Consider the following 10,228-nt stretch of genomic DNA (forward strand, 5'->3'; position numbering starts at 1 on the left):
CGCATTAATTTGTTGGTGAGATATGTGTCTCTATCTCATGAGTCATATAAATAAACATATATATATATATATATATATGCATATGCAGGGGCGGATCCAGATTTCTCCAATAGGGGGGGCCGAAAAATATTTTCATCAACATTTTTCTCGATTGGCCGCTATAATCTGATTTTTTGTTGGCTTTTCAGGGGTAGTCCTAACTAAAGACTGAAGTTTTTAGTATATGTTAGTTTTTATTGTTATAAACAAGTTAAGGTATCTCATGTGGTCTTGATATATAATGCGAGCGCGAAGCGCGAGCGAAAATTCTTTGATATTTTATGTCCTTAGAAGTTAGAACTGAAGATTCTGAGCAGTTTTTATATTCATGAACAACTAAACAATGCGAGCGCGAAGCGCGAGCCGAAATTTTATCATAGTAACGTGAAAAGGGACTCAATTAGTGATTAGTGATTTTTAGTGATTAATGAAGAGGATACAAGTATCACCAATTTAATAATGAGAGTGCGAAGCGCGAGCTCAAAATTTTTGATATTCCGACCTGAAAATTGAACAGTCTAAGCGCGTTTTTATTTAAATAAAGAACAGGCTGTGTGTCTCAAACAATTAAATGCGAGCGCGAAGCACGAGCTTAATTTTTTGATATACTGACATGATAAAGGAGCATTTTGACAAATTTTGGTAAAAATTTTCAAAGAGGATAGGTATCTCACAAATCAAAAAATGCGAGCGCGCAGCGCGAGCTGAAAATTTTGATATGCATTAACAATTTGTGTACATCAAACATAATAATGAAAGCTTGATGTGCGAGCTAGCTAAAATATTGTGTGCAAATTGATTTCAGAACTGGTTATATTAAGTGTCATTTAATCCTCTTGAATGGGATTCATTACACAGGCAATGCGAGCGCGAAACGCGAGCAAAAATTATTATATAAAGTCTATTTTCTAATTCTTCCCCTCACCTATTTCTTGTTTCCTTTCGGGGTCGGGTCGGCCGTTACGAGGCTGTAAATTACACATCATGGGTATAATACCTCTTTCTTACTTTTCTTTCTGTTTTTCGTAGTTTCTATCAAGTTAAAGAGTACACTTTTTTCTGCAGGTTGACAAAAAAATAGGGGGGCCGGGGCCGGCTCGGCCCCCTCCTGGATCCGCGCCTGATATGTGGGTGTTCGTGTTTGTGTGTGTGAGTTTGTTTGTTTTGTGTGATCGAGCGCCTTTGGAAAGTTGATTCATGATTTTGCCCCCCCCCCAATCTTAAAAAAGGATCGACGCCCCTGCTTACAGGTACCTTTTCGATCAGTTAAAAAGGTATATTTTCTGCTTGCGCTTTGCGGTCGCATTATTAATGTAAGGAAGATCCCCATCCCAATTACTCATCCTTTTCATTTACAAAACATGAATAGAGTCTCGTTCAGTAGGTCTAAATCACGAAAATTTCCGCTCGCGCTTCGCGCTCGCATCAGTTAATTGTTTAGTTATTATACCTATTCTGTTCAAGTTACAAAAAGTGCTTAGAATTTCCATTCTTTAGGAAAAAATGTCAAAAAATTTCAGCTCGCGCTTCGCGCTCTCATTATTTGATTTTTAAAATATGTAACGTTTTCATGGCTAATTGCATGCAGTTTTTACAGGTACCTTTTCCATCAGTTCATTTCTGCTCGCGCTTTGCGTTCGTAGTAAATATTTAGTTGCATAAACATCGTTTTCAGGATAACAAACATTGCCCAGAATGTTCAAATTTTAGGAAAAATACATAAGATTTCCAAAAAAAATTAGCTCGCGCTTCGCGCTCGCATTATATAAATAAGGATTATGATATCATAAATTTTTATGTTGATTTATAAGAATAAAGCTAAAAAGTGACTATTGGGACTACCCCTTCAAAGAAACCAAAAATCATTTCCGATCGGCCGATCGGGGAAAATATGGCTGAACAAATTCCGCCCCCCCCCCCTATTGGCGAAGGCTGGATCCGCCCCTGACTGTCATATCGCATTTGCTATTTTTCGTAGGATGGCGCTGGCCGGCTATAAGGATTTCTTTTGGGGGGGGGGGTGAGAAAGGAGCATAATCAATATTTATATTTGCCCTACATGCAGTTAGAAAAAAAATGTCCCTAACTTGAGGCGATGTTTTGAGTTGTTCTTTTCTTCGCCAGGACTCATACTCCAATCATCACAAGAAATCGACACCTATGCATATATGCCCACAACGGACCTGTACGCATTTTACAAACCAAATCAGTAGATTTAAATAATAACACTAAACGAATTTGAATGCAATAACCCATTGATTTTTTTTTCTAACCCAACTAAACGAACAAAATTCATCTTTCCCAATTTAACAATTAAAAGTTAGAATTTGGTTTGGATTCAATGCAATTTTAAAAACAAACACAGATAAATATGTTGTTTGATATTTTATATATACACCCCTGTTTGCATTTTACATGTTAAACAACCATGCTTATTTATTATTTATTTATTTATTTATTTTGTTTTATTTATTTTATACTGCAGGGTAGGCCTGTTCAGTTCTTAAAACTGCTTTACAAAGGCGCCCTGCAGTTTAAAATACATGTCAAGATAACTATGAACAACAACAGCAAACAACATCAAAAATACAAAATACAAAATACAAAATATCTAACATCAGAAACAATTAACACCAAAATATAGAGTGGGAAGTGACAATTTAAACATACATAGCATTGTAAATCAATGGAATATCATTTCGCTCTTTATCAATTCGTATGAAAGGCTTTGCATAATTTTTTAAAAACTAACAAGGAGGTACAAACTTGTAAATTTGAAGGAAGTGCATTAAATAATTTGGGTCCGACATATGCGAAAGATTTTCTTTTATGTTCAATTCTAGCTTTGGGAAGCTGAAGGGGGCATCGTAAAGAATACCGTGTCCTGTATTTCACGGGCCGTTTACATACTAAAGGTTTTAAATAATTTGGAACTAAATCATTCATTATTTTATACAAGAACACAATACTGATATTTTATACGCTGATCTACTGATTGCCACTTCAGTGACTGCAACAAAGAAATTTGTGATGTATTATAATCTTTTTTTCAAAAGCATTCTGGCATATTTATTTTGAAGTTTTTGTATCTTATCTAAATGTATTTTGCACTGCTTCCCCAAGATACAGTAATCAATGTAATCAATGTAATACAGTAATCAATGTAAGGTAAAATCATAGAAAAGTACAGCTTCTTGATTGAATATGTTACAAAAATTTTATTTAAGATTTTAAACACTTCTTTAAACTGTACTAAATATATCAAATAGTGTTGTATCAATTATTACGCAGTGTTAAGTTAATCGAACATCGTTTTTATTGTGTAAATATGCACTCTAAAATACAAATCAGTCAACAAAAAGTTAATAGGGTCAGCTGGGTGCAACTGTTATTCTAGTCATATTTGACTATTATAGTCGTATTTTACTAGAACAGAGTTATTTCTGACTAGAATATGTGTCAGAAATATTGACTATCAGTGATTGCCACAACAGTGCACCCAGCTGACTACTGGTCTAGTCAATTTGACTGATTTGTTTTAAGAGTGCATATTATTCTAAAAATTAGAATAAACTGAAAAAAAAATCACATCATTATTGTTTCACCAAGCCTTGAATGATTGCATGTCGAGAATTTTCTCCAGATAAATTTTTTTTTTTTTTTTTTTTTTTTTTCCCCTGTTAACATTTGATTTGATTTGATTTATTGTTTTCTTCTGCATCCATAACATTCGTATAATACATTTTTCATAACATAATAAACATAATATGCTAGCATTTTTGGCATGAATCATAAATAAAGAGTATTAAAAAGATAATTTCAGACAAAAATGATTAACTATATGATATTCACAATTTGCAGGAGAAGGATTGTCATCATAAGCAGATTGCTTGAAAAAATGACAATCCCAAACTTATACTAATTGAATTAATTAATACATTTATAAAGCAGAATGGGCATACATTTTCAAATACGAAACATGAATTCATGCAATATTATAGTATGAAGATGATAAAGCTGAGGGTGACGGTGATATGATGATGATGATGATGATGATGAAGGCCATGGAGATGATGGTGGTCATGATGAAGATATTGGTAATGACTAAATCGAAGGAGGAATAAATTCACGATAAAAAGTATATGACACAGAAATTTTACTTCAAATATTCTGATAATAACATAGATTTAACGTTTGCCTTAAATGAGTGAAGAGACGAAGATTGTTTTACAGGCTCTGGTAGAGAGTTCCACAAATCTGGACCATGGTGTCTTATGGATCTCTGCGCAATAAGCAATTTAGGGTTGATTAAATGGAAATTTGAAGAGTTACGGGTAGGGTAAGAATGAATAGATGTATTCAGAGTATAAAAATTGTGGAATGAAGGTGGGAGCATGTTATGTACGTACTTAAACATAAGAAGTAAACTTTGAAGAGTATTTATGTCAAATACTGTTAGAGTCTTTAGTTTATGGAATAATGGATTTGTGTGTGATAAATATTGGGAATCAGTATACAGATTCGAATTGCTTTTTTCTGTAATAAGTATATTGTATTAATTTTAGTTTTTGCACATGTTGCCCAAACTATGTTGCAATATGATATATAAGGCAATATTAATGAATTGTAGAGTATGACAAGAGTTGTATGTGGAATAATGTTTTTCATTTTGTAAAGTATACCAACGTTTCTAGAAATACTAGTAGTTATACAACGTACATGTTCATTCCAATTTAAATTTTCATCTATTGTGACACCTAAAAACTTTGTTTCTCTTTTCCTTTTGAGAGGAGTATTGTCTATGTTTATATTGTAAGGAAATTCGTTATCATGTGAGTGTGTATGCTTGAAATATATAAAGTTTGTTTTATCTATATTGAGTGAAAGCTTATTACACTTAAACCACAAAGATAGTTTTGGTAATTCACGGTTAATTATATCTACTAAAGTTTCTAAGCTATTATGTGAACAAAAAATGTTGGTGTCATCTGCAAATAATACATATGATAATAAAGGTGTTACAGAAGTCAAATCATTGATATATATTAAAAAAAGCAAGGGGCCTAGGATTGATCCTTGTGGAACTCCGCATTGTATTAACTGAAAATCAGAAGGAATATTATTGTGAATTACATATTGTTTTCTATTGGACAAATAACTCTTAAACCAAGATAGTGTAATTCCGCGAATTCCACAATTTTCAAGTTTTTTAAGTAATATCTGGTGGTCAAGAGTGTCAAAGGCTTTGCTTAAGTCCATGAATACGCCTATTATATGTTCTTTTTTTGCCATTGCATTTGTAATTTTATCGTATATTTGTATTAACGCCTGATCAGTCGAATGTCCTTTCCTGAATCCATATTGGTTAGAATTTAGAAAATGAAAAGTATCTAGAAACTTATAAAGTCTATTGTAAATAATCTTCTCTAATATTTTGGAAATGCTGGGAAGAATAGAAATAGGCCTGTAATTTGTTATTTCATGCGGATTGTCTTTTTTTAAAACAGGATTTACCTTTGCAATTTTTAGGGAATCAGGACATATTCCGGTGCTAATCGACAGATTAAAAATATGACACAAAGGAGAGGCAATATAGTGTATGATCTGCTTAAGAAGGAAAGTACTAATTCTATCAATTCCCTGTGATTTGCTTGATTTGAGATTTTTTGTTATTTCAATTAATTCCTGAACATTTGTTGGGTTAAAGAATAAAGAAGTGTTAATGGGTGTGGGAAGAAATTTTCCAAAATGTTCATCAGTTCTGTCAAGTTTGTTTGCCAATGAGGGTCCTAAGTTAACAAAAAAGGAATTAAAGGTATCAGCTACATCTTCTGAATTTATCGCAACATCATGAGCTGTGAAATTATCTTTGGGTAATATTTTGGGTTTCTTGCCAATCAAATCATTTATAATCTCCCATGTTGCTTTCATGTTTGATTTGACTTTGTAAAGCTTCTCAGAATAAAACAATTTGCGAGAAGCTCGAATTGTATTGGTTAGTCTATTTCTATAAGTTTTGTATTTATTTTTGTTTTGAATAGAAGGGTTCTTTAAAAATGCCTTGTAAAGTTTATTTCGGGTACGTATGGATCTTAAAATTGCTTTAGAAATCCATGGCATTTTTGCCTTCTTTTTTTTTACCAGTGGTATCAGAGGAAAATTTTTCTCGTAAAATGTTTGCAATTTATTGTTAAAATTTGTGTATGCAATGTTTGAATTAGACTCATTAAATACATCCAACCATTCTTCAATAGCAAGATCCCTTTTAAACGATTCAATGTTATTTTGAGATTCTTTTCTATACATTGTCGATTTGAGTATATTTTCTTTTGGAATATCATTATCGCAAAATGAAAAAACCGGCAAATGATCCGATATATCAGATATTAACAATCCGCTGGTAATATCTCTGTTTAATATATTTGAAAAAACGTTGTCGATAAGTGTTGATGAATGGCTATCAATTCTGGTCGGTTTATCTATATGGGGATAATAGCCAAATGAATGCATTGTGTGTAGGAATAAATCATGTTCATTATTTTGGGATAACAGGTTGATGTTAAAATCACCCATTAAATATATTTGTTTTTCTTCTTTTCTAATAGTATGAAGGCACGTTTCAAGGTCTTCACAAAATAAATTTACTTTATCATGAGGGGGTCTGTAAATCAATCCAATAATTATATTTTTGCTTTTTGGCTTCGTGATTTCTATGAATAAAGTTTCACTCTGTTTTAATGATATTTCTTTCCTTACTTTGAATTGTAAATGTTCACTGATGTAAAATGCTACACCTCCTCCTCTTTGATCTTCCCGGTCACGCCTAATGAGATTATAGTTTTCCAAACTGAATATGTTAGGTGAAGTATTGTGAAGCCATGTTTCCGTGACACCAATAATGGAAAATTTGAAATTGTTTAAAGTGAAAAGTAATGATTCCAATGACTCAAAATTTTTGTTCAAACTACGAGCATTAATATGAAGCAAACTGAATTTATGTTCCATGTCTCTAAATCTAGAAGTAAAATCTTCGGTTGAGTAATAGTTATTATCAGACGATATATTGTTTGTATTGAAAATAGAAAAAATGTCCATGTCATTACTCAGGAGGATAATTTGATATTACCAAAAACTTAAGATTATTGGTATGATATGTGATTTGTGTGTAAATTTTCTGTGTCATAACAGCAAGATGGTGGTAGTAATGGTGATGAGATGAAGAGAGGATGAAGTTAAAAAAAACTAATAAAGGATGAATGTGAAATCGAATTTGCTGTTGGTGATTATGATGATGATGATGATGATGAAAAAGATGACAATGATGACAATGATGATGGAGGTGATGATTGTAGAATTGAAATCCTACAACCTGAACCTGATAATGAATATTCATAATCGAAATGTAATGAACACTCTTATTTCTGAGTGTCTCAGCCATGATTTGTATGCGAAGGAACCTTTTAAACACAAAGTATCAGTGGCACTGAAATAATAAAGATACAAAATAAAGGTTTCGATCCTATCGAATAAAAATATACATTTGTATATATATTGATATAATTGGTCATCGACATCACGAAGTGTCTCAGAGGTCAGAGTCAATACAGAATCAAAGAATAATTTTAATTTGTTAATTTCTAATGAGATGTCAATTGTTGAATATCTCGTAAAATTTCTGTCTTTTATTTTTCTTGATCGATCACTTGTGTTGATTCAAAATAAAAATTAAATTCTAAAAGCTAGAAATTAAACACAAGTTTCTCAAAATTAGTTCATGACCTCTGAAAACATAAGGATGGTTCGTGAAAAGGATGATAAATTAGCACATAATGTCATGTACAACCAAAGGGTGGTGCCATAATGGATATATTGCATGCGTGCTGGTATAATCACATAATGCATGGTTGCATAGGGCCTATACACATGATGGCTGCATACAGGTTGATTCAGCAAAAGCTGGTGGATGTAAGAAAGGGAAAATTTCACAATGTCCAATAGATTTGCTACTATTGTCAATAAATGTCTGGACGATCAAATGATTATTATAAAAACTGCCCTGACCTGGCAACGGGTAATACATGGACAACGTGATGAGTTTATTCACCGATTAATAACAATGGAACACCCCGTCACGTCACATGGCCACCGAGATAGCAAGAAACATGTATAAAGGTACGGTCCAGTAAACCGCCATATAGGCACAGTTGATATTATCCGGGGACAAAGCAATGAGGTGTCCCTAAACTCACTCATATAGTGAATTGCAGCAATCAGGAAGTTGATTACATAAAGCATTTTTTTTTTTTTTGTATTTCCCTTCCCTTTGTTTATCGATTTAGTCTAATTTTTCACTTGAGGCGCCAAAAACAAGATAAAATAAAATGTAACAATTCGAGCCTTCCAATTTAGAGTTCACTTTTCCCGTAAAAGATTGATATCAGCTCACGGTGAATAAACTACATCCGCGTGTGCACCTTCACATTCTAGTTCTACAGCAATAAAAAAAAACGAGATCTACAAAATACATCCACATGTCTTCATATTAGAGTCTCACAATATGTGATGAAATATGAAGTATACTAATGGTAGTCACTTCTTTAACACTTTCTGCAGAAATTTCGCATCTCCAGTATGAAAAAAAGAAAGATTCACATAGAGCTAGATTTAGCGTACACTTTCACAACTAGCTAAATGAATCTCATGATATATTGAAATTGAAATTTAATTGTGGTGTTTACAAAGACAATATAATATATTCAATATTTTCCTTCTAGATAATCTAGAAATTATCGCATTTAATTGAGGATAATGCTTGGAATTAAATGGAACCCTGCGAAAATATCAAATTTAATATGGGGTATATATGGAATCGAGTCTTATAAGGTTCCATCGGCTAATAACAGTTTGCAAAATCTCAATTTACGATCTATGGCGATTTTGAAGTTGACAATGCTGATGAAAATGGCGGGTTTAGTAGAGTACAACTCTTTACATGAAATTCATATATCATCCTTTATCGCTGAATATGCCGCCCATCTTTGGCTAAATTATTTTATATACATACTTTTCGAAACATTTTGATAGTTACCAATCCATCGATTTTCAAGGTAACAGCACATTGAAAATGTCCGCTCTCTCAAAGGCACTCAGAATTTATTGTTAAGACCCTATTACATAAAAAAGAGGTCATAAGACAGTAAGACTGCTTTTCAAAATAATTATTCATCCTCATCTCGATTATTGCACCATCAATCAGATTAATCAAATTGTTAAAAAAAATTAATAACACAATATCACGATTATACATCCGCAAAAAAGCTTCAAATACCTCAAAACAGAGTACTAATAACTATTCACTGTTTCGATCGATTTTTATTTTATTTTTAAAGATAAATGAAAACCTGTTTAGATTAACAAATAAATTGCCCCCTAACGTTTTAAGCAAATAGAAAGGAGAGAAAAAAAATGAAAAAAATGCACTTCTGAAATTGAAATTGCATTTTTCAGTTGGATAAACGCTTTCAAAATTTTTATTGCCTCCCTTTTTCCACAGTTTTCATGAGTTATTGGTCGAAAATATGATAAAAATGTCGATCAAAATTATGATTGCGAAGTCTTTAGATGAATAAATAAATCATGAAAATGGTGATTTGGGGTCAAAATAATTATGGACAAAATGACCATACTACGATTGTGATTTGGCAAATGAAACCACTTTATCTGGAATGTGGGTACATTTTTACTTAGGATATAGACCCTTTTAACCCTTAACGTGCCATGAACACATTTTCGTGCAATGGTCACACAGCTATTGTTATGCCTATTGCATTTTGGGGAGTGCAATGCATACATGAGTGATTCCATTGTTCAGTTCAGCTTATGGTCAAGAGGTTTAACATTATTGTCTTAGGAGTGATTCACTTTTTCTAATAAATAAAACAATTGGAATAGGGAACAGGTTATCATTCCTCCAACTTAAAATTGGCAAATGTTGATTTTAACTGTTCATTTTTTTAGATTACACTCCAAAAACGGGATTAAGCCTCTGTTGAAAATCCCCCCTAAATTGACGGTCATTACATGTTAGTTTTGCTGGAAATTTTGGCAAATAATACGTTGATGACTTAATTAATTGAGATATTGTAATCGATCGTTCATTATACCGAAAGACGTACATCATCGTTGCACA

Source organism: Lytechinus pictus, chromosome 2, assembly GCF_037042905.1.
Source record: "Lytechinus pictus isolate F3 Inbred chromosome 2, Lp3.0, whole genome shotgun sequence".
NCBI lineage: Eukaryota > Metazoa > Echinodermata > Echinoidea > Temnopleuroida > Toxopneustidae > Lytechinus > Lytechinus pictus.